General features: G+C 42.2%; 2 long non-coding RNA genes across 2 annotated transcripts; one reads left to right on the top strand and one right to left on the bottom strand.

The window, feature by feature from the left end:
- Nucleotides 1-459: 459 nt before the first annotated feature.
- Nucleotides 460-24,677, bottom strand: LOC147307391 (uncharacterized). Its single transcript, XR_015126407.1, has 3 exons — nt 24,575-24,677; nt 626-874; nt 460-518 (listed from the first exon to the last, which is right to left on the bottom strand). It is a non-coding gene; the product is annotated as an uncharacterized LOC147307391 (long non-coding RNA).
- On the top strand, nt 13,118-25,278 carry LOC147307392 (uncharacterized). Its single transcript, XR_015126406.1, has 4 exons — nt 13,118-13,210; nt 20,470-20,600; nt 21,618-21,809; nt 21,941-25,278. It is a non-coding gene; the product is annotated as an uncharacterized LOC147307392 (long non-coding RNA).
- The last annotated feature ends 264 nt before the right edge of the window (nt 25,279-25,542 follow it).

Below are 25,542 nucleotides of genomic sequence, written 5' to 3' on the forward strand. Positions count from 1 at the left end.
TTGTTTCCTTTCTCTCTTACCGTCCGGAGATAATTCAGTCAACAGACTTTGAACTGCAGATAAGGGGAGGAAGAGGATGATCCCAGGGACAGACCTGCTGTATATGGGGCAGGGGCAAAAAGAGAAGAAGGGTGCAGCCAAAGGGAAGCGTGGGGCAGGTGTATGGGAACTGGAGAGGGCCAAGTACGATAAGACCCAAGACAGATGCGACAGCCCAATTTACACTGCACTTTTAGTATTATTTGGCTCAGATGGGAATGTTTTTGAGCCACCTCAGTCAGGAGATCAAGTTTGCATGTTCTCCTGTGCACAATGCAATTTACTCAACCTTTTAAAACATTTATCAAACAAACAAGAAAAAAAACTAGTATATTTTTTCAGGATTGGGATCTGAAGGTTGCATCATACTTTAATATAACATTCACAGTTTCTTATAATCAACTTGATGAAGTACTTACACAGTCTTGTGACTGCCCCATGTCTGAGCGCTGCCCCACATCATCGTGTTCTTTTCCGTTCTTCAATTTACAGGCACAAAAAAAAGAATCAGGGAGAGGAAATTAATTTCCAATAAACGTTTGACAGAGTGGCTTTTGTTTTGTCTCGGGCACGTGGTTTTGCATACCTGCCAGGTGTTGTGAGGCACAACCCCCCCCGTGCGAGATGCACGATGAAAGGCCTCAGGTTGGCCCATCAAAGGACCCATTGAGCTGCAGCCATGAGTAGGACAGAGGAGCCACAGTGTGGGCCGTGGAAATGTGACACTCTCTGACAGAAGCTCCACACAGCCCACTCAGGACCACGCTGACAAGCCTCGCTCGGAGGAGATCAGGCGCTCGCTGGCTCTCTTCTACTGACTCACCACATGCTGACCCTGGGGAGAGAGAGAGGCTGCGCTGTGAAGAACACGGTTACACAGATTATTTTAAGTCATGTATGGTTTTCCTTTTAACTGACAGTCAAGCGCACTCCACTTATATTTTAATGTAGCTTCTTCACCAAAATCTGCAGTTGATTTTTAATAATATTGTCACTATTTTTATGGTTTAAAAACCACCAATAGCACTAACAATATAATAAGTAGCATCAACAATACAGGGAGTGCAGAATTATTAGGCAAGTTGTATTTTTGAGGAATAATGTTATTATTGAACAACAACCATGTTCTCAATGAACCCAAAAAACTCATTAATATCAAAGCTGAATGTTTTTGGAAGTAGTTTTTAGTTTGTTTGTAGTTTGAGCTATTTTAGGGGGATATCTGTGTGTGCAGGTGACTATTACTGTGCATAATTATTAGGCAACTTAACAAAAAACAAATATATACCCATTTCAATGATTTATTTTTACCAGTGACACCAATATAACATCTCCACATTCACAAATATACATTTCTGACATTCAAAAACAAAACAAAAACAAATCAGCGACCAATATAGCCACCTTTCTTTGCAAGGACACTCAAAAGCCTGCCATCCATGGATCCTGTCAGTGTTTTGATCTGTTCACCATCAACATTGCGTGCAGCAGCAACCACAGCCTCCCAGACACTGTTCAGAGAGGTGTACTGTTTTCCCTCCTTGTAAATCTCACATTTGATGATGGACCACAGGTTCTCAATGGGGTTCAGATCAGGTGAACAAGGAGGCCATGTCATTAGTTTTTCTTCTTTTATACCCTTTCTTGCAGCCACGCTGTGGAGTACTTGGACGCGTGTGATGGAGCATTGTCCTGCATGGAAATCATGTTTTTCTTGAAGGATGCAGTCAAGCTGCACGCTTGACTTTTCACAGTTCATGGGCAGTTATTTTGTCATTAGACCACACCCCTTCTCATTACAGAGATGCACATCACCTAATATGCTTAATTGGTAGTAGGCTTTCAAGCCTATACAGCTTGGAGTAAGACAACATGCATGAAGAGGATGATGTGGACAAAATACTCATTTGCCTGATAATTCTGCACTCCCTGTAGTAAGTAGCATTATGCTCTTCTAGTAGTTGAGGCGGAGTGTCATCCAGAGATGCTCTTCTGCATGCCTTGGTCCTAACAAGTGGTTATTTGAGTTACTGTTGCCTTCCTATTAGCTTAAAGCAGTCTGGCCATTCTCCTCCGATTTGTTATCAACAAAGCATTTTAAGTCAAAGAACTAGATAATTTCTTGTTTTCAGGTCATTCTCTGTAAACCCTAAAGATGGTCACGTGGGATAGTTCCAGTAGATTAGCAATTTCTGCAATGTTTTATCATTGTTGTGTATTCAGAGATGCTCTTCTGCTTATCTCGGTTATAACCAGTGGTTTGAGCTGCTGTTGCGTTCCTATCAGCTTAAAGTAGTCTGTGGGTTCAACAAAACATTTTCACCCATTCTTTGTAGAGATGGTCTGGTGGGACGATATTAGTAGATTAAATATTCAGACAAGCCAGTCTGCCACGCTATGTGCAGCGTTGCTCAAACCACCTCTTTTCCCCATTCTGATACTCAGTTTGAGCTTCAGCGGGTCGTCTTGACCATGTCTCCACGCCTGAATGCATTGAGCTGCTGCCACATGTTTTGGCCGTCTGGATGTGATGTGGTTCGTGACAAAGTGTCTTAGAAGACAGTGTTCAGGGCCAGTGTCTGACAGAGCATTTATCGGCCAATCTACAACTATCATGGAGATGCGTACAGAGAAGTAGCAGTTTTTTGATTTTCTCAATATTAATTAAAATTTTGAAAATGAACCAAAATGCAACTCACTGACTCTGATGCAAATATATCAGGAAAATTCTTGTTGTATTCATCAATTCCCTCAAACTCTTTGCTCCACAGAGATTTGCCACAAATTAAGCATCCACTTCAAAGATGAGGATCAGAGTGATCTTATTACCCAAGCACTTCCTGAATGTCATTCCTACACAGATAAAAAAGCAGTGTGCTTTAATGAAGTGTAATAGAATTTTAACTGTGGGTCTCTCAAATTAGCAGTGGACGGGTCACGACTGGACTGCTGCTGCCCTCAAATAAGCCTCACCTGTCAGGCTGTAAAAGACCACAGAGAGCCTTCAATCACCAGCAGGCGACCAGTGGACAGGTCGCTGTCCCCCAGCCCACAACTACAGGTATTAATAGACACAAAGCATGAAAAAACACCTAATGCAGGCACCTGTATGCAATTCACTTTCCAGAGCTATAAACTTCCCTTTTTTACAGTATGTTTATGGATATAGTGTAACAATGTTAATCTTACTCAATATGAGGAGGATGAAACAAATCCATTCAGTTCATCAACTGCTCGGTTCCCGTAAATTAATGTGAACAACATTCATATCCCCCCAACCTCTCTGCACCACTCTAGCCATTCGAGCTCATCGCCTTTAAAAGACACAGCCCTAAATAATACGAGTTGTTTGTGTTGACACCCCGGCTGATGTTTGTTGCTCAGTAATATATTGCATCAGCAGAGCAGAGCAGTTGTCTCTGCTCTGCACCTGCACCAGCCATTCAGCCTGAAGTCTATAAATCCCAGTGCAGGGAGGAATGAGGGCGCTGAAATGCTCACTGGACTCCAGGGTTGCCTTTTCTGTCACCTTACACCACGTGAACCCTCAGATATGTGTTTTTGTTTATGCATATATGTCGGCTGTGGAAGCTAGAACCTTTACTGCGAGGGTCCTGCAGTTCGCTGCCCCTGCCACATGAGTAGATTCTCCCTCCCCTACGATCTTCCGAGCCACCCCAGCCCCCAATTCCACATACCACCAAGCTGTGCATATACAAATCACCACGGCCTTGTTAGCATAGTTTAGTGAAGATGTCAGCTTTACGAGGGCCAGGTTGCCTGCTATGCATGTCAGGGACGGCAGGGGAGGGGCTGACCCACAAGGGGGAGTATAGTGGGATACACAAGACCTGCGCTGTAAATTTAGGTCTGAGGAATGGAAGCTGTGAAATGACTGGCCAGGACCTCCGTGAAACAGACCCACGCCGCACTGTGTGATTTAACAGGGACACAGCAGAGCGGACAGAATGGGATTCCTGCATCCAATAAAATAAATCATTTAATAATTTAATTTAATAATAATTTAAAAAAAAACCCTCTCTGCTTTGTGATTTATCCTAAATAATTTGATCACAAATTAACGAAAAAGCCTCGTCCAGTACTCGTCATCAAACTACAATCAATGGACATTCTCTTATGAGCGCTGTTTTACCTGTGTGTGCGTGCATGTGTGAGCGAGTGTGTGGAGCGCCGGCATCATTAGATTGTTAATCTCATTTCCTTTCTGATGATTGAAAATGGAGAGAGGCTCTGAGTTTATCAGGCAGATAAATGGACGGCCCATCCTCCGAGAAGATCTAATCTGTCATGCGTCAAGGCTGGGGTTCACCCGCCGCCAGATAATAACCGTGTCGAAGGGCACCGATGATTTAGGGGAGCTCGGCTCTTTGTTTGCCTTTGCAAACACCTGATGGTTTCATTAATTAACTGGCCACAATTAGCCGGCCCACGTCACGCCAGGTAGACGAGAGATGTGCGATATTAAAAAGCAGGGAGGAACTCCATTAGAGCTGACCTTTTCTGTGAAATTACTGATATTTGAGATTTAATTCCGAATTCAATGAAAACTTCATTTTTATTCTTACAGCTGAGGTCCTTTCTGACTCCAGTCTGAAATGGGGTCTCCTGCAGCCTGCAGGTCATTAATTATGATCTTTATAAATTTAATTAAGAGGATGTCACTGCTTGATTTTTTTTTTATCTTCCTGTCCTACAGGTTAAAGAGTAGATAAGATATTTATCACCTCTCGGATGATGGGGAAAATATGCTCTTTTACACATTAATTATACACTGTACACCAAACTCCCAGTTGACTTGCTCTCTCATACATCAGCTTTTAAATATCAAATAAATATCTGTCGTATCCTCACCAGTTTATTTGCAGCTATCCTCTACAGCTTTTCACCAAAAACATTCAGCTACTGGATCTGTTTTTTGACAAGTGACAGATACAGACTCTCGGACGGAAAAGACAATGTAATTCTGAGGGTATACGTCCTGATAAAAATGCCTTTGGCAAGATTAAGCACAGAGTATTGTTACACAGCAAGGCTTTAAGATGTGTAATCCTCCAGATGATTTTTATACTTGCTGAAGGGAGGCAGGACTAGAAGAGTACTGTCCTTCCTCGACTCTCTCAGCACACATATAATATTTCTGTGTTTTACCGCCTCCTCTCGCTCTCTGCCTTTCACTGACTTTTTAAAAGTACACACGCTAAAAGCACATGAATATCACCACACTCATCTCCCACCACGCTCTTCCATCCATACCTCCTCCTGTGACTCGGGACCTCTGCAGCTGCCTGCTCTCATCTCATCCCTCGTTCCCTCATTCACACGCACACAGAAGCGCACATTTCCACTTCCACCCGCGTGCATTTATTTATTCGTTATATTTCCTAATTCAGTTTGACGAATGAGTGACAGCTTGACACTTCATTCGGCAAGATTAATAGAACGACACAATATTTACGTGGCAGAGACAGCCAATTATCCCGCCATCTATCATCCAGATTATCTTTCTGATTGAAAACTACTCGTCCATGTAATCGGAATTATTTGGAATTAGAAGGGAATTTATGGCTTCTTGTGTCACTTTTCCTGGACGGTGGTAAATTAGAAATATTAGATACATAAAGTGAGTATAGAAAAACAGGATAAAAAGAGGTCTGGAATTAATGCCACGCTTTCGCCAGTCTCCGTGCCCCGGGATGAACCCGCTTTTCAGTCACCGTTGTACGTACTCTCTTCGCATATATTAACACTTACAGTGGGTCATACATTGTGTTGGTAACACTGTGTAATTCACACTGGTAAAGAAGGCAGCTTTTTCCCTTTCTGCAGCATTTTTAAGGATATGCTTGGCTGTGCGATGAGTTATTCTAATCACAAAGCAAGCAGAATTAAACGTGTTCAACTTAGAAGACTGTAATGGATAGATCTTATCAGCAGAGATAGCCTTGCGTGTATTGATCTCTGGCTATGTTTTTTAAATGTCCATCTCACTCAAGGCAGAACTGACATTAGTTTACTCCTTCAACCTCTGTCCTTCAGCCTCTGTTGATTAATTCACTCGACTCTTTCCTATCTCACCCCGCAATACTCTGCATTCTGTTTTCATACATCACCTCTTCTGTACCATTCTCTTCTCAAACTTTCATGACTTGATTAATTTACCTAATCTCTCCGCTCTGTGTAATGTCTTTGAGTGTCTACTTTTTTTTGCAGCAAAAACCTTTAAATGAATATCAGAAGAACAGAACAGATGAATTGTACCAGCAGACACTACAGAAATATGATATGGTTGTCAGGCTGGGTCAAAATCAGCTAAGGCGCAATGGATGGATACAGCTGACAGTAAAGCTCCCGCCCTCCTCCAGCTCACTGCAGGAATCAATATGCTGCACTTCTGCAGAATTTGAAACTTGTTTTTAAACAGCTATATAGTAAATTAAAATAGACTCATAATGTAATCTGCTGCAAAAAGTGGCCAATAACCGCACCAAAAATAAACGTACCTAATTTTTCTTATGGTACATGAATTGACTAGGCATTTTTTCGCTGTAGGTCTTTAGTAATGAAATTTGAAAAGTGACGTTTCATCCATTTAGTAAATCCTGGCAGTCTAAAAGCCTGGCTCTCAGTCATTTCTTGTTTTAGAAATGGTGAAAATTGCCACATATAACCATGTTGCTGGAGTTTGATTTTATTGGCCAGAGTGCGTACAGACTTGTAAATGGGATTACGCCATCCCAATATAGTACTTCAACAACTAGCTTGTTTATTTTTATCCTCTTATTAGGGGAGCTGAATCCTTAAAGGGTGCCAAAATTATCCTGCAAATTGCTGACAGGGAAAAATGGAAGGTCTCTAATGGTTATTATAAGCAATCTGTCTGCACCGAAGCACAATGTGACTGCTGCGCTTGCGATACCACCGGGGTGACCTCGGTGAGATGTGGAGGAGAGGCGTGTTGAAAGTCAGACACACCGTCTGGATGGGACCACCAGGAATATCCACACACCTTGCGCGCCATGTTCGTACCATATCCAACCCCAAAAGGGCACTCGCCATTGGCTTGAGAAGTATTCATATGACTTTGTGGCATGTTGCCTGGATATTTAAGCAGTTTATGGCATTAGACTGAAGAATAATGAAAGGATGCAGTGAAATAAGTTAAGAATAGTAAACTATGGTAAACATGAGGATGGGCTGGAGTGAGGAGCATTGAGGATATACAATTTTTAAAAAAAGATTCTTATATATTTACACCAAAATGTCTCAAGCATTAGTGTGTGTTTGTGTGTGTGTGAGACTCTTGCAAAAAGAAAAATAAATCAATCAATCAAATAAATCCACTGAAATCAAAACTATATCATTTTTTCAATCACAAAAAAAAGTTTTAAGTAATTTGATTTTCCTCCGCTGCCTCACTGTGTCATGAAGCTCTTGGTCAAAGTTCTTTATGATAGATGACTGCAGACTGCCGGAGGAGTTGGTATTTTGGATATATCTCCTGAGTTACCCGACCCACTCCTTGAACCCCAGGGAGCAAATTAACAGCACTGAGCTCTTGCCTTTCTTGTAACCTTTCCCCATCCTGACTGACATTTGTGTTTTCCTTAGCCTTGGGCCTGGGCGTATGGCAGCTTGAGAGAGGATGCACAGAGATGCTGCATATGTTAAACGACTTCCTGCATGTGTTGATGCAGGGTGATGTCTGCGTGTGATGTGAGAATGTGTGCCAGTCCAGCTGTTTTATATATATGTATATGCTGTAGATGCCTCTGTGCAGGGCAGGAGGTATCTAAACACTTCTGGGGGAAAAAAGTTAACTTATTATTCTCAAATTAACAAATATTGTTACTGTCTTATTACATTCTCATTGCACCACTGTAGTGCAGCATGCTGTGCATCAGAGCTATAAGTAAAATGTTACTTGGGTTTGTATTTGATTGCCCTTGACGCTGACAAAGCTGTTTGATTGGGAGGGATGCACTCAGTGATGGAAAGTGCAATTACTCTGCATTTTACAGTGTTGCATTTTACACTATTGCTTTACTTCAAAAAGTATGCAAACACATTGTCAAAACCATGATGCCAAAATTATTTGTTTTAATAAAAGTTACCCACTTAAAATTGGCTTAAAATGTGAATCAGTGAAGGGTGGCGTCAAAATGGTTATCAGTGGTGATGAAGGTTCTGGGTTTGAATCTCCTGGTTGGCTGGGGCCTGTCTGTGTGGCGTTTACAGGTTAGGTTAATTAGAGGTTCTAAATTAGCCATAGGTGTTGATGTGAGTGTTTATCTCTCTGTGTTATTTCCCCGATGGACTTGCAACATGTCCAGAGTGCACCACACCTGTTGCTACTCAGCTGAGATAGGCTCCGCCCACTTCATTGACACAAGCTGGATAAATTGTTAAGAAGATGGATTTACAGACACTAGGTAAATGTGACCATCAAACGCCTAGTTTTTTAATTTATGTTTTAGGAATTTAAGGTAAGACACTGAAGGCCAAAACTTTATTTCAAGGACTCGTTTTCAAGGCTAGTGGAAAGAAAATGTCAAGAATACAAATTTAGAAGTGTCAATTTAGTCGATTTATTTGGCAATTGGCCGTTTATACAACCCGATGCACAATTAAATATTAATGAGAAAACCTTTAACAAAATTGTACTTGATCAACTTTTCGAGTTTCGCAATGATCTGCTTGTTAAGATTTGTAACCCCATTCACCTCTCGGTCACACATATAAACATGTGGTGGGACGCATCTCATGCCTCATGTCACAGTTGCAATCCTTGCACCTCACAGACTGGACAGCAACAGGAACACAGTTTAAATCAATGAACAGTGGCTGGGAGTGGTGAATTGTTTCAAATATCTCAGTCTCGATGACCTATTGTTAGCTAAAACCTTACAGAAAACCCTCAAATATAACTGAAAGAAAAATCACAACAATGCTACATTGAAGATCTGAGCTTAAACATTAACAGTCAATCTCTGTGCTCACCAGTGCAGAGCAAATTCAAATACTAATAGTGTTTGTGTGCATGTGAGTGTGTCTACTGGCAAACATGATAGCTCAAATTTTTTTGAATGAATTCTGATAAAACTTTGTAGGAGTGTAGAATGGAGTCATGTCAACAATCCATTAAAATTTGCTTGACATCCACCAAGGTCTTCAAGGTCAACTTAACGGTTTATTAGGTAAAAATGAACAAAAGGCTTCATAACTTGGAAACTATGATTCTTACAAATGTGTACTGTCAACACATAAACGTGTAACAAGGTTTTACACTATTGCACTGGTAACTCCTACATATGTTTGGCCTCCACCAGTATTTTCTCCACTATTTGATCCTGTAGACTTACAGGTTGTTTTTAGTAAGGATGTAGGCACTTACTATGAGTTCTGAATGCCTGTTGTTGAATCAATAAACTTTGTGTGAGGTCTGAGTACACAGAACTTTATAACTTACATTTAGGCAGACACAGTATGTTTGCATTGTTTTCTGTTTTTTCTCCATGTGCCACGTTCAGTTCCTCGTATCAATCCGACTGCTAGATTCTAAAACCTGAGACTGCAGTGTGAGCCTGCGATGTCTAAAAACACTCTTCTGAATATGATAAAGCTCCACTTAAACAAGTGTAATTGAACTTTCGAGGAGGGAAGGGCACACAGTGGGTTTTAGTTCCCAGACCAGTTGAAGCAGTGTGGGAGAAGAGGGATGGAAATATGGTTGGGTATATGAACCTTACAGTGGAGCTGTCATGGTGCTAATAGAGGAAGTGGAGCAGAGGGTCAGGAGTCCTTAGCACCTGTGTGGAAGATTAATGACCACAGAGCCATGGGAAGGAAAGACAGACAGAAAAAGAGTAACTCTGAAACAGACGCTGGCCTATCTGACTAACTCAAAGGTCAGAGCTACTTGACCTTTGCTGGGGAGTTACAATGTTAACTATACTGTCTGAGCTCTGTCACCAGCGTTGGTCTTTGAAAATAATATAAATATTATTGTAATTTCTTTGTGTAATCCACTTCAACTGATATGAAAACCACACCTGGGATCGTCGCACTCCATGTGAAGTCTGTAATAAAGCGGTGAGATTCGTATGCAGCACAAGCTGTTGTCCCTTTAGACCATAAAAGGTGCTCTCAGGCAGCGATGCCAGTAGAGACCTTTATGATTACCTCAGTAGCATGTAGCGCCACAGAAAAGAGATATCATCATTATCTCGACACAAAGGCGGCCCTCACATTGTTAAAACAATTTGCTGCTTGCTAATGTAGGCTGTCAGAGCACCGCACAGGTCTAGTTCCGAGAGTTAAGTTGTAGGAGGGTGGAGGGTGGGGGTGGTTTTCACCTCCCTCCCTGCCTGCCTGGGGAATCACGGCGGGTACGGGGCTCATTTCCTCATCAAACACAGGACGAGTGATTTGGAATATTTATGAGGCTCCCAATTTAAGTTAAACATTTAACAAAAAAGCATCCGATTAAAATGAGATAGCAGAAAGGGTTAAAGTCCCTGTGGGCAGTCAAGACTAAAAATTAAACATGGAATGCTACCAATGAATTAAAGTAGCAGGTCTAAGAAGAAAGATTTCAGCTCTGCAGCATTACTGTATAGAAGCAGTGGTGATATGGTATATGTTGAAACAAGGCTTTCAGTGACTGTGATTAGAATTTGAATTAGGTATGACGAGATAATGCTTTGATAAAGTGAATGCAAGATCATTTTGTGAACAATCTGCACGCTAATACGAGAATTTCATCCAAATGAGACGAGGCGCGAAATGCGTTATAAAAACTAATCTGTGTGTATATTTCAATTTATAACACAAAACGCATGCCACGACGAATGCACAAAAGCTCCGGTTAGATCCTTGAATGCCGATATCACGATAAGGATATCAGAGCTAGGAACCCTGCTTAGGTCAGAGGGCAGATGTAACACAATGCCGTATTGACTTTATTGATAATCTATGGCTCCCTTTCATGCTTTCCCCTCCTCTCTTCTTGTCTCTGTAGCAGCAGATCAGTCAGTGGCTGAGAAGGAAGGGTCAGCCAGCTCCTGATCTGCTCAGTGACTCTCCATACTTCCTGTTTAATCACCAGTCCCTTAGGAATACTCTGCCATCCATCTATCACGCCCTGAAAAAGTTCAGGTGCTCTATATATCGCTGACAGATGGAGGACTTGAGTCAGGTGTGTATATGTGTCTGTATATACAGCAGGTACCCCTACACATGTGCACTAGTTTCTCTGAATAGCATGAGATTATAAAAAAACTATGTATAATCTTTACATATATATTCTACATACTGTGCACACTGAGCACTTCATTAGATACCCCTGTTCAACTGCTTGTTAACACAAATATCTACACATGAGGCAATTCTGGCGGTAAAAGGGGTCCAACCAGGTCTTCTTTGTGGGCTGATTCACTGAACAGAGCATCTCCCGATGGAAACGCCAGCTTCTCAATATGTATATGAACATGTCTAATCTATGAGCAAGAGACAAGAATTTTGTTACCAAAGCTATCTGATTTAGCCTGCTTGCAGTCCAAACTCTGTGGATCAATTCTGTTTAGTCTGTGTGGAAAGAAAAAGTGAACTAGTACGTGCAGAAATGCACTGCATAAGTATCATCAGTTGTGTGATGACTGTGGAACAAAGGCAACGAACTTCCTAGTATGGTGAACTGTTCCTTTAATTTCCAGCGTCATTTGCTTTTCAAAGTAACATATTCTAATGAAACTGCTGTCCTTTTGCATTAGTCACTGTCAACAAATCCAGAGTCTTGGGGCTAAGATCCCAATGCAGCAGGTAGGAGGCAGACTGAAACAACAAAAGATTAGCCGGCTGCAGCTAGATAACAGACAAAGGAAGCACAACGTGAAAAACACAAAGGGGACGACAGGACTATTTATACACAGAGGGCTGATAACAAGACACAGGTGAAGCCAATCAGGACAATCATGGGAAGACTGAGACAAACAGGAAGTAAAGAGGAAACAAATTAAAAGCAGAAATGACCAAAGAACATGAAATGTGTTCATTTTTTGTTAAAATTATATTAAATCTTGTGTTTAAATGCTTCTATGGCATCAGACCAATGCTACGAGGACTCTTGTTTGTTGTTCTCTCATTACTTGCATCATTTTAACTTTCCTGTCAGTTGTAAGGGTAATTCTCCTCACCCACTGTATAGGCTGATTACTATTGCAAACATTTTATACAAAAAAAATAATTCTTGAATGTCCACCTGCACGGTAGGAACGCTGTTTATTTATGTTTTCACCGGCAGCCCTGAGGGAAGTGACTGATGTCTCAACCACAGAGACACTGCCTCTGGCCATCATATGCTACCCTCCAAGGTTCCTCAGTACAATCTGCATCTGTGTGTCACTTTTCCCCCCCTAACAATCCATGTAAGGGTGTTGGACAGGCAGGATGGACTCTGAGTGCCCTTGTAGCTATTGATGCATTGGTCATAAGAAATAATGTTTGAGAATGAACCCCAAACACTGTTTATACATATATAAGCACTGCCAGAAGTGGGATTCGAACCCACGCCTCCAGATGAGACTGCAACCTGAACACAGTAATTTTTAATTTTGGTGATTTTAATAATTCCACACATCTGCCAAGCTCATATAATTTCATTTCATTATATTGTATGTTATAAGTTTTCAGTTGCAAATACAGCTAGCTTACATTTATAAAACAGAGAAGACTTATTTATCTCTGTGCCTACTGTTAAATGACAATGATTGTGTGCCAGCTGATACCTGAGTGCCTGGCATTTAAAGAATTTATCACAGTGATTGATTTATTATAATATTCCCTTGGCTGATGCAAATCTTGTAGCCTGCTATGAAGGTCTTCCAAAGGCAGCTCCCCTGTTGCGATGGTGTGATCTCATTTTCTCGGCAGAGAGGCAAACTGCTAGCCTCCCTCTGATCCACCTGGCAGGAGGGAAGTTTGGACTGAGACAAGCTGGCCAGCCCACTGACCTCTGGGTAGAGTCTCTAGCTGTGCTGGGCAGGCAGGCAGTCGGGGTTGGCCAACGATGGGGCACGAATGACTGAAGCAATAGGGATGTGATTAGCTGACATGGCGGCTGGATTTTTGCAAGCTGTCCTATTCGCAGGCATGGGTGAGCAAAGGGGCAGAGCCGCTAAAATGGGAATGAATGTATTGATCCTGCTGCTGTTATGAGAATGACATACACAAGCTATTTTTACAGGAGGGAGAACACTCTGCTGGCGAAGGCAATCTGTCTGTGACGTAGATAAGCTCCTAAAGACTAGATGGACCCAGTGGGTGGGGAAATAATTCAGGTGCGATTTAAAGGAATAGGCAGGGGTGGGTTTTTTTTAGAAATAAAGATTGAATTAGTTTGTTGCAACCTTTTACATCGTTTCTAATTAATGAGCTTGAGGGGTGTGGTTAAATAAACTTCAATACTTTTGGACAGAGCCAAGCTAGCTATCTGTACTCAGTTTTTGTGTTAGGCTAAGCTATCTGGCTGCTGGCGATAGTGTCATTTCTTACACACACCTAGCCGAGTGGTATAAATCTCATCTGAGCCTAGGCAGGGAACCAAAACAGGATAAAATATTCAGCCTTTCCTTTACATGGAACCATTTGCAAGCAATGCTTATTACTTATTACTTACTTTTCAAGGGCTAACAATTCAGTATGAGGGTAATGCACAAGAATTAATGTAATCATGGAACCAAATATGGCAGAATTGTATGTGCAACATCTAGATGGCAATACTACAACAAGGTCCCTGCCACAGAGTGCAGTAATGCTGTCCTCCGTCCCTTCTCGCAATCCTCTAGTGTCCAAGGGAAGCGAGATGGATCCTATTGGAATGCTGCATCAGGCCAGCAGAGTTCAGAAGAGGCTTATTCTTGCTCACGCCATTCACTGAACTTCTCCACTCTTTTTGCATAAAGTAATTGCTGTCAGGCAGTGAGCACTGCAGAGTCACTTGGGCTCCACAAGCGCAGAGGCTGAGATTAGGGAATAAAACAGCCAAGTCAGTGCTACTTAGGCACTCCTCTGTCATTGCGCCGCTATGGATGAGGGCTGACAGTGATGAATATTGGCCAAAAGTTGGTATTCCACATGATGATTTTCCCTAATGAGAATTGATGAATGCGGGACGGAGGGACTCGGGATTGGGTGATGAGAGGAGGGACCACTCATTAGGAGCCAGTCATGCTAAGCTGAGCGGCTTTAAGGTGGGCAGCACTGCTGGGCTGAGCTATGCCACTCCAGCAGTTCTTCAATAAACATCAGCTAATATCATGGATCAATACTGCCTCACACAGTACAGAGTCACATGAGAAAAATGTACGAGAGGAAAAAACATCAATACACAAACTCCCCCCTAAGAGCAAACTCTAATCATGTAGCAACCGTATCCATATAGAAATAGATTTACTGTTTGTGTGTTAGCCCCCTACATATGCTAACAGAGATCTACAACAAACTCTGTATCCATATGCATGAAGCTGTGGTAACACCTGGGTGTGGGACAGTCACAGGGCTTTGCTGTCCCAGCTGTAGCCACGTCAGCCCGAGAAGGAGAGCAGGGACACTGGACTAGCAGATGGTAGTGCGGGCTTTGAAAAGCCATGGCCCTGAACGAGCCGCAGGCAGCCCCAGAGGCCAGTGCTCAGCCAAAGCTCCACACGTGGCAAGCTAGGAAGGACATTAAGTGGATAATAGTTAATAGTGAACCAGGCCATTTACTATCATGTGCATACTTTATGGACCACAACCGCCACTCCCGTGTGCAGAAGGGGCCAGGTCTAAGAACAGGTTTAACTTTTAGATGGAGATAAAAGTGCTAAATGATCACATGAGCCATTTAGAGACTGTCACACTCTTGGATAAACATTGTGCAATTCTTCAGGTGATTTAATAGCTTGTTGTTCGCTTGATGGGAAAGCATATTAGTGGAAAAGGCTTTTCTTGCAGTCATATGACTGACCGCGGAATATTTCAACATTTTCCATCCAAGATGTTATTGTCCTTCTCCTTTACAAGGCCCGGGGTCATTGAATGTGTCAGTCTCCTGTGGTTAAGTATAGATGAAGAGATAGACTCTTTAATATCCAGGAGCTCATTTCACAGTAGCTGGCAGGTCACAGCATGATGACAGCTAAACAAGCCAATCTAGAGGATAAGCCACACCGAGCATGCGGACTGAGGCCTGCGCTGTCCTGCAGTGCACAGAAGATAACAACTACATGATGGATTGTTACAAAGATACAATTAGCTGAGAAGGCACGCGTTTGTGTTGTGTTCTGGTATGCCTGTCAAAATAAATACGCATAAGACTGCTAATCGCAATGACATTTAAGTCTCAAGTGTAAGTGTCCTTATCCAAGCAAAAGCTTTCGCGCTCCTTTGATAAGGACAGTTTGCTGGTTGTGTTTTGCCTTCTTCAGCTGCAGTGATAGAATTTGTCATTGGAAGATGCAAAGCAGGGATGTCTAGGGACACATAATAGGATTGCCTTGTCTACATTGTATTTTCTTTCAAAAGTGAATTAGGATATCTCTTTTCATCACAAAGTGAAATAATGTATATAATAGGTACATTCGAAACCCCTTAACCACTTTGCTCTGCGTTCATAACGGGATTTTAACAGCAGGCTCCTTCAAAAATCTAGCCGTCACCATCTACAATATTGGATTTTTCAAATACTTTTATGAAACCCTCTCTTTATTTCCTTCCTGTTGAAATGACTGGTTTTTAATCAGCCGATGCACAAAATGTCTGAATTCTCTGCAGCCATTAAACCTGCCTGCCTCCACGCAGATACATCCTACTGACTGCACAGCCTATTAGGGAGATGGAAGATTATGGGCTAAATGAAGCCATTAGTTACGCAAACCTAATGATCATCTTATTTGTATGTATAAATCTGATCCATTTCCCTTGCTCAAGGCAAATATTTCTTCCCTCAAATGATTTTGGGGGAACTGAGTAAAAACAACAGCAGCATCAACAACAAAAACAACATCAGGACCCATAATGAAAGGAGCGGAGGCAAAGGCACTCAGGCGATTGCATCCATTACCCCTCTCCACTATATGGACCCCTTCATAGGGATTACCCCTGGTTCCAGCGAGGTTGATTATTAGACGCTTGCAAAGGTTTCGTTTGAATCGCCCCAGTTAAACGAGAAATTGCAGGCTGAGGAGAGAGGCTAATAACAGTTATTAACCCCGTGCGGGCGGCGGTGTAAAAGAGCGCCACAATAACGAGGTGCACCACCAAGGTTTGAGGCGCAGCGCAGCTAGCACACCCCCGAGGAGAAGCTAACTTATTAAAATAATGAATTAGCCGACCAGATTACTGCAGCCTGCGGCAAAGGCAATTATCCCCCTCCAAATCCCTGGACACGGCTCCCTAGCGCCACCATAAAACAAGTGCTCAGAAAGCAGGAGCCCTCCGCTCCACACAAATGGATAGCCTGTTAATTAGGATCTCTCCCGCTGCGGGTAGCCTTCCCACTGCCATAACAGAAACCACTTCCACGACAGGGAAGAAGAGGAGGGGAGAAAGGAGTGGGAAGATACCAAATATGCACAACAGGAAAAGATAGTGAAATATGTAAAAAAAAAAAAAAAAAAAAGCCAGTGAGTGAGAAAGAGTGAGATTGCAAATAGCTCCAGTGTAAAGAAACGCCTAAAAATGACAACGGAAGACGTGGACCATTAGCACGTAGGCTACAAAGAAGCAGCGGGAATCACCAGTGGCCTCAGTTTAGAGCTCTGTGTGAGGTCTCTTTGGAGGCAAATACAGTATGGGGCGTTCAATCCCAGCCCAGTATGTGCTCAACTTTTAACAGGTTTACTTTGAGAGCCACAAAACCAGTGACCAAACCACTGAGTTACATTTCACACTTTAAGTGTTACATCTAGGGCTTAATTGTGCACGCGTAAACTACCTTTAAACCCCAAATATATGTCAAATCCAATTTGAAGTAGCTCAGCTTTCCTTAAAGCCAGCCAATCTAACCTGTCCCCATGAAGTAGGGTTTATCAAGGATGTCAAGGATGGAAGCGAAGTAGGCCAATGGCCACCCAGAAAAAGAACCCACGGTTACTTTATGACACATATACCGCCTCTAATGGTTATAAATACTGAAGTATCACATGGTTGACATTGTGAACCAAATCTGGCCACCTTCTGCTATCACCTTCCAACTCCATATCAGTAGAAATCATAAAGTTTTGAAGGCTGGACTCACCTTGTCCTGCATAGCTATACTTACACAGAGCAGGGACATAGCAGTGAAAGTGGAAACTGTGCCAAAGGGATAGCTGTTACATACCAGTCCAGCTACCCATTATTATTTCGTCTAATATGTATTTAAGCTCAAAATTGTGACAGAGTTACTTATCTTGGGATAAATACATATATGGATCAAGACACAACAGAAATCTTTCTTTGCACTGATAATGCGAATCACACCCTGTCCATGTTTATGTTTTAATGAAGGACATTGTATTTTTGAACGTATTTATAATGGAAATGTTTTTTCCTTCAGTAATATCAGTTGCTTTTATGCTCAATACGCAACTAATATAAATTGAAACAATTGCCATATTTACATTACAGGCAAGTGAGTTGTCCTTCCATTGATACTACATTGCTGCTTTTACTATACATATGCATGTCGTCATTTGAAAATGTATACATTATAGTTAGTAAACCACAGTCTTCATTGTGCAATTTTTTCCCAAGAGAACGATTATATAGTCACACTGATATGAAGTGCATGAAACAAGACATTATGCCAGTGTACTGTATGAATATGCCTGCAAGGCTTGACATGAATGCAATTTCATGTAATTTGAATGCCTTTCATGAGGCAAGGACTCTTTTGAACTGTCTTAAAAAGCTCATCCACCATAGTAGCTGCCAGTGGCCCTCGGTACAGAGGAGTCATGTCGACAGGCCCAATTAATGATGGGGCGTCTGAGAGTGAATGAATGAGGAGCTTTGAGAGGATTCCTCCACCTTAAATCCCCCTGTGCTGCTGCTCCCAGACTGCCTGTGAAGAACAATCAAACGGCAGCAACCCCCTCCTATTTATCACTTTAAGACATTAGCCAGACATGGGCCTGAATATTAACCAGCTCCTTTTCCAGGAGAGTTCCACACCAAAGGCTGCATGTGGCAACATACATTTTTAATCATAGGGGAAAACGAGGCCTCTCAATCGCTCTCATCTATTACTGTGTGTTTAACTCGCAGCATTTTTTTTCCTCCGGGCTGCTCAGAAAAAGAAAACATGCTCGGAGCATTTATGAGCTGTGCAACAATCATGCATTTATACTCTGTTTCATTCTACACTTAGTAGATGAATCTCACGAGTGCTTATTCAATGAAATTTATTTGAAAAGCATAATGTGCCTATCTCAACTGTGCTGACAGAGTTCATTTCCTTGGGTTGACTATGTCTCCACACCTAGGACAATTGGGCTGCAGAGGCAGTGGAGCATGAGCGAGGCTTCTACAGCTTAATTGGAGTCATGTTCTCTAGAGCTTGGAGCTGCTCCTTTCTCCACACTGGCCTCTCTGGTGCTGGGCCTGTGGTGAGAGCACTAAGGGTAGGGCACCGGTACCAAGCGTGCAGGGAGATGATCTGTTCACCTCGTCCTCTCCCTCTGGGGCTCCCCTACTGTGACACACTGCACCCTGGTAACAAGGTCACTCTACTGTTGTGGCACCACAGGGAGAGTTGGACTTATTATCAGGAGAGAGGACAATCTTAAGAAGAATCAAAAGGAGAATCTGATCTCCAATCACATATTATCCACATGAGACCACAAGGTTTTCTATATCCAGGAGCTTTACTTCTAACTTTGTCAAGGGTAAGAGTTTAGTTAAATTACTAAAGGCACTGTGATAAAGATATCACCACGGATCCATGTGCGTTTTATAAATCTATACCTATGTTTATGCTTGAATTCAATAGCAGGAAAATAACAGCTCATAATCCATTAAAGCAGCCTCACTTTAGGCTTACGTTCAGTTTAAATAAAAACTCATTCATAAAAAAATATGTTTATTTTAAGCCCCAAATAAATGTAACAAATGTGCCCTTGATATAGAAACTGTGGTGGGCTAAGGACCCTGTTACATTATGCTAACTTTGTAATGCTTTTCTATTGTGGCGTGATTTATACACGTGACACCTCTGACTGATACCAAGCAACAAAACATTTGCTTGGTAGGTGCATAGCCTATATCTCACCGTTCAGGGGACACCTGGACCAGGGCAAATGAATGCCTTTAAACTGAACCATACCCCTTATTAGGTTGTAATGTGATGGAGTGAATAACACACAAATCAGATCAGCCTCTGCAGATGATGATGTCACATGTTAAACTGCAGAAATGTATATGAGATAATTATACTGCATCTTACAAATGTCTAACGAGTCATGGCCAAAGTTTTTTTTTTCTTGTCTGATGCACTCACTGTTAGAGTATGAGTCTATTCAGTGCCGATTTCAAGGGCGTGTTTATAAGACGAGCGATTTTTCTGAAATGCTGTTAAGAATTTCATCAAAACGTGCTCAGCAATATTTATTCTGTGGTCTATTTTTCTTTTGTTAAGGTAGCCAATTATTAATCACTGTTTAGTGAGGAAATTGCACAAATCAGTTAAATGAGCTACACCATGCATGGGCTGGCACTGCACTGCCAGCATTTATCAATCTCAATCTCTCTCCCAGCGTAAGAAAGTGAAAACTGAGGAAGGTCATTTTGTGCCCAATGAAAGTTTTCCTTTGGAAATTTTACCTTCCATTAAGAATCAAATTAAGCACCGGACCAGTGCCCACCGCCTCAAAACACACCGACTCGCATACTCCTAATTTACGTGTACTTAATATGGAAGAAGCACTGGTGTGTTGTTGAGTGAGAGGAAGTGGTTTAGTCTTTCCACTGTAGTATGTATGTTTGGATGCATGTGGATTTGCCAGTGTGTCCCTGAATCACAGAGGGGGGTGAAGCAGAGTATGCAGCTATCATTCACTGCTGTGGGTCAGCCCTCACACGTATCAGCAGATGACCAGTGTCAAGACAGGGAAGGTCACAGGCCTGCAATGTGCGGTCTCTCGCAGTTTATAGAGCTTAAAAAAATCCTGCAGACAAGCAGGTTAAAATCTGACTCTGTGAGACAGATTAGCTTCCTCTCGTGCTGTCATGGTACCATTCTAAGGTTTGGGTCAGGATGAGATATTTACTAGCTGGTGCAGGTAAACATGCCAGCTTTTATGGCCGGATGCCTCTTTGGCTGATGCGTTTTCTCTGTCTTGTCCTGCTGTCTCTCTCTCACTGTTTCACTTCCCTCGCTGTCCCCCTTTTTTCTAGAATTTCAACAGCACGTAGTCTTTCTTCCTAGCTCGTTCGTCTGCGTGGACCCCGATGACCGTGAAATCTGGAGGCAGTGTTTTTGAACATCTTTTACCCCAGCCGCTCTGTGGGAGTCCTCTGGCTTAAAGGTACTACCTTATTTGTCTAATGCACGACGTACATTTGACATTCACCTGTGTGCACGCCTGTCTGTTTGTCTGGTTCTTATTCTGTTCACAGTCCCATTTGCTAAATAGATAAAATGCACTGCTCCCTTTTCATGTCTCTACTGCCTAAGGGGTGTTTTTCCTTGATTGCATTACAGTCACAGGAAGCTTTTCCCTGATTTCCCTGATTAATTTCTCATTTTTTTGTGTGCATCTGTGCACAAACGCATGATCACAAGTGGCCAAATTTTAAGCAAATTCGACGGTTGTTTTTGTTTTTATTATTGTATGACGATAACGTCTGCTGAAGGAAGCTTAGCTGTTAAGTTTTACGTGGGGGAAACCTTTGTACTAGCTCCTCCATTGTGTGAAAAGGGCATTGATAGGAAGGCAGATAGAGCTGATCAATATGAAGTGCAGTTTTCTCCGCAGGCCTTTTTTTCAAATCTCTCTTGTTTGTGTTTTGAAGGGGTCGGGGGTAGGGCCTGGTAAAGTGGTGGCGTGGGCGGGCTTCTGCCCCTTTATCAATCAGGATTTTAATTACACACGTCTAGGGCGACAGCTAGATTAGAAACCAATCGACGCTATCGGCCACAAAATCTAATTACTGTTTATTGACAGATAAGGGCAGGCCCCCTTCACTTTTCCAAATAAGATAAACCTCCCCCCTCGTACACAATGAAGAGCAGCTCATACTGTCCATGAAAGACTCTATGATAAGTAAACCCCCACCAGAAAATTCCTCTCTCACCCATACCGGCTCCTTCCTGCCACAGGATCACCGTCAGGGAGCCAAATTATACTTCCCCTTTCAAACTTTTGGAATAGTGGAAGGATGTTTTCCAGCGAGCGCTTGTGTTTTTCCACAGTCTTATTTATGGAAATTTCTATAACCCTTCACCTCATGTTTCATAAACTGTACTTACTCCCGTTTCTGTAACTTACTCATAAATCAATGGAGTCTTAATGATGAGTAATGGGTGACCTTTAACCCTGCAGAGTGCACACAGGTGAGCCATCGTGTCTCCTGTAGACATACATCTCCCCGGGGGACGGTCCATCCTCGCCTACCTCAGTGTCCTTCTCTGCGAGCTAGAAACGCTCTCCTCGCAACATCACCCATATCAGTCGTTTTACAGCCTCCGCCACCGCGTGATGCACTTTGCCTTTAAAGCCGAGAATCTGCCTCAGGTAAATATGGAGTAAATGATTGGATTATTGTTCTTTCATTCGGCTGTGTAGTAATGGCTGGATTATAAACATTGCAGAATATAGATTTCCTGTCAGATCCTATGAATCAGACATCCTTATCTCATTTCCAGACTGCCGCTCCACCCAGCGCTACCATCTCCCAGCCTGGGAGTCAGTGAGAGCTTGGGGAAGCTATATACATGCATACACACACACACACACGCAGAAAAAACATAAACACACAGACAGATAAACAATTGCACACACTCACACACATATGGATGAGGCAGAGAGAGAGAAACTGTTGCCACCCAACACAGCACAGGCACTCCAAAGTCCATTCGAAGATTTCTAAAACCACTTAGGTCCCCTGTCCATATTTGTTAAGCAAGTAAGTCTAAGGGCTACAGCACACTGAATTCAAAGAGAGAGGAGAGGCAGCAATGTGTAGAGCATGAGAGCGAGGGGGGAAAGGGAGAAAGATGTCTTCTAAATGAAATTTAGGGAAGGGTAGGATGGAGGGTGGCTGACAGCAGGTGGAGGGAGAGCGGCTCAGGACCCCCCTGATTTGGTTTGAATCTCGCAAAGAAAAATGTTTGGACTTGATTATGCAGCATTTTTGACCGGGACTGGAGATTGATGCGTGATTCCTCTGATGCTTGGACATCATATCAGTGCTTGTGTCTGATACGGTTCATGTTTTTCTCTCTCTCTGCTGTCTGCCTCTCTGTCTTCTCACTGGATTACCAACAGTGTAATTGAGTTAGCGAGCTGTGTGGACCAGCAACCGCTGCACAAACATGCTTTTGTTGGAATTCATCAAAACTCCCTCCACAACGAAAACAACACACGCAAAACTGGTGTAACAAAAATCATACACTGAAAGCCAACTGTATGCATAACTGCCCCCCCCCCCCCCCCCTCAAAAAAAAGGAAAAAAGAAAAAGAAAAGCTGATCAACTGTGTAAAACATAAATAAAAACAAAACCCACGGATTTGCAATTCTGAGTCTTTCAGAAGTAAAGATAGGACAATACTGTGAAATACTGTGTGGTCAAATAGTTCAACAATTTAAGATTAACATTTCTGAGGATTACATTATCTTCTGCACATAATATCATAAAAGATTCGCAGAATCTAAAGAAATCCGAAGAAGAAATCAAAACGAATACACAGCGGCTGTGCTCTCTTTAGTGGAAATCACTGAATGGAACACTTCCAAAAACCAATCCATCACTGCATACACAAATGCAAGTTAAAATGCTACCAGGCTCATTTCAGATGGGCCTGAGGTGTAGCGGAGAGCTTTGTGGTCTGATGAAAGCCAAAAAAAACAAACAAAGTGTACACTGCATGACTAAGTTGCACATATGAGAGGGCACCATTAAATCTGAGCTATCAGCTGCCATCCCGACGGCATCTTTTTCTTGCTGATTTCAGCAAAATAATGTCTAACCATAATCTCAATGTTATGTATTACAGCAGCACGGTTCTCTTCTGCATTCAGTGGCATTCAGTGGAGACGTGTCAGCCATTGAAAGCATTTGGTACATGTCAGTGCTTACAGTGTACATTCAAAATAGGTGTTACAACAGGGTAACACAGGGCCAGACGTGCCCCTCTCTCAATTTTTTATTTATTTTAAAATGGATTGCTGATAAAAAAAAACCCATATTTTATTTTAAAAAACTACAAGTGTAGTATACAGACCTTACAATCAACTGTAAGGTCTGTATATTATTCTGTTCTGCATTTTATTCACAGTTCAAACTTTTCTGGGAATGAGGTCATAAGTGGTGACATTGACTCCAAACCTGTGGCATCAAAAACGGGAATGAGGAAAGATGCGTGTGAGCTTTCATTCTTTCAAATATAAAAAGTGTTTGAGCTCGAGCCGTGCCGTGGATCAACTCCAGTGCTCTGGTCATTTAGCCATCAAAGAAACAGGCGAGCGAGGATACAAGAGAAAGCACTGCACAGACCACCAGCGCTGGTTTCAGGGTCCGTTTGAACTCTGGCTGCAGCTTTTCATTCCTGATTAATCCTCCAATTATTTTCCCCGCATGATATTTAAAATAGCAATTTTCACTATATTTTTCATGGTTGTTTCATCTAACAAAACCACCGTCCTGTGATACAAGATGAAGCTCCAACTGTTAGCCAGCGACTGTTTATGTTAGTCGGACAAAAATAATAATATTAAGTTGCATGTGACCCGTTGCCTGATATTTCCCTTTACTGCACAGTGTGGATAATCTATCTGTGAGCCGTTCACCTCTAGTTAACACACTGGGAACTGAACAGGACCGCTGTTGTCATTCCTTAGTGCTGAAGCGCAGTGCCATTACATTTATAGATTTTCTCTTTGATGGGATAATTTGGTCTTTATATCTCTCACAAATGAAGTGATCCTCAGTGCTCCTTGCACAGCTCAATGTGCAGGTCTCATTTTCAAATACAGTTAATTGCATTCGAAAAGAATCAATGATACTTTCACGGTGACAATATCATTCTTTTAATGTCACTTAATTTCCTCAGTGAAATGATTACATCAATAGCCTGGAACCCATTTCTATCTTTCAGCATGAATTAATCTATTAGGGACAATAATTACACGTTTGTAATGGATAGGTTTTTGTACTCAGAGGCAAATGCACTCGAGTCTCCATTGTGCTCCCAGTTGCTGGCACTGTCCTGACTGTCATTCATTCAGTTTATGAATTACACTATCAACCTGGGAGAAATAAATAAATAAATAAGGGTACCTCAGATGCAGCTCCTTGGTGGCCTTGTTGTGAGATAGCCCTCCCTCTAGTGGAGATGATAGAGTTGGTTGCTGCTGTCAGATAGCTTTCTCCTCTCGTCTGCTGCTGAGGCATGAGAGGAGGAAAACAATTGACAGAAAATATAGAAGGGAAATGGAAATCTCTGTATTACATGCAGCACACGTGTCAGGACAGAAGGGGTGAAAAGTCAGGTGTAACGCCAGGGAAAACGAATTTTTGAAGAAGGCTTACAGTGAATGTCAAAATAAGGCCAAATATGTCCACGTGGGTTCATTCAGTGCTGTGGTGTGCAGCTGATTCACCTGCACAAAGCTCCATAACAAATTACAATAAGTGCGTTCACACTAATAAGTGTGTAATTCTGCTGAAAAGCCAAATCAAGTTTGTGTAATTTGTGGACGCCTGGGTTACCTGATACAGCAGCTGTGATATGTGCGACAGACGCGACGCTGCTTTTGTCCCGTTATTTATTCATTACCAGTGGAAACCAACCGACTGCCACGGCGTGCAGCCTTTTCACCTGGAGTTTTTTCTGCTAGGCTACCCACCGAATTCCGAAGGAGGGCTAAGGTTGACCAGATAGGCAAAATTAACTTAAATTAGAGCCTCTAAAAACCTAGTTAGCTCGAAACAGCTGTACAAGCATACAGAGGTACATAGGAAGCATCTGTTTCCGAAACTGAGCACTGAGGTGTCTTACCTTTTTTTTTTTTTTTTTGGGGGGGGGGGGGGGGGGGTATAGGAATTCACAGTCTTAAAATAAAAAATATATAAAAAAACAGTATGAATAAAATGTGTTATTTTTTTTATACAAGACCTAAAAGAAAAAGTGGGTGAATCAGCTGTAAGTTTTGTTTTTCTTCGTAGCACAGCAGAGCCCCCCCCCCCCTCTCTACTCCCTCCCCCCCGCGTTTGATTCACATTTGACCCCGCTCGCCGGGTCCTGC

The sequence above is a fragment of the Aulonocara sp. 'chitande type north' Nkhata Bay genome, linkage group LG19, assembly GCF_057382095.1.
Source record: "Aulonocara sp. 'chitande type north' Nkhata Bay isolate Kocher_YH1m ecotype deep benthic linkage group LG19, A_spYH_male_GT1.1, whole genome shotgun sequence".
Lineage (NCBI taxonomy): Eukaryota > Metazoa > Chordata > Actinopteri > Cichliformes > Cichlidae > Aulonocara > Aulonocara sp. 'chitande type north' Nkhata Bay.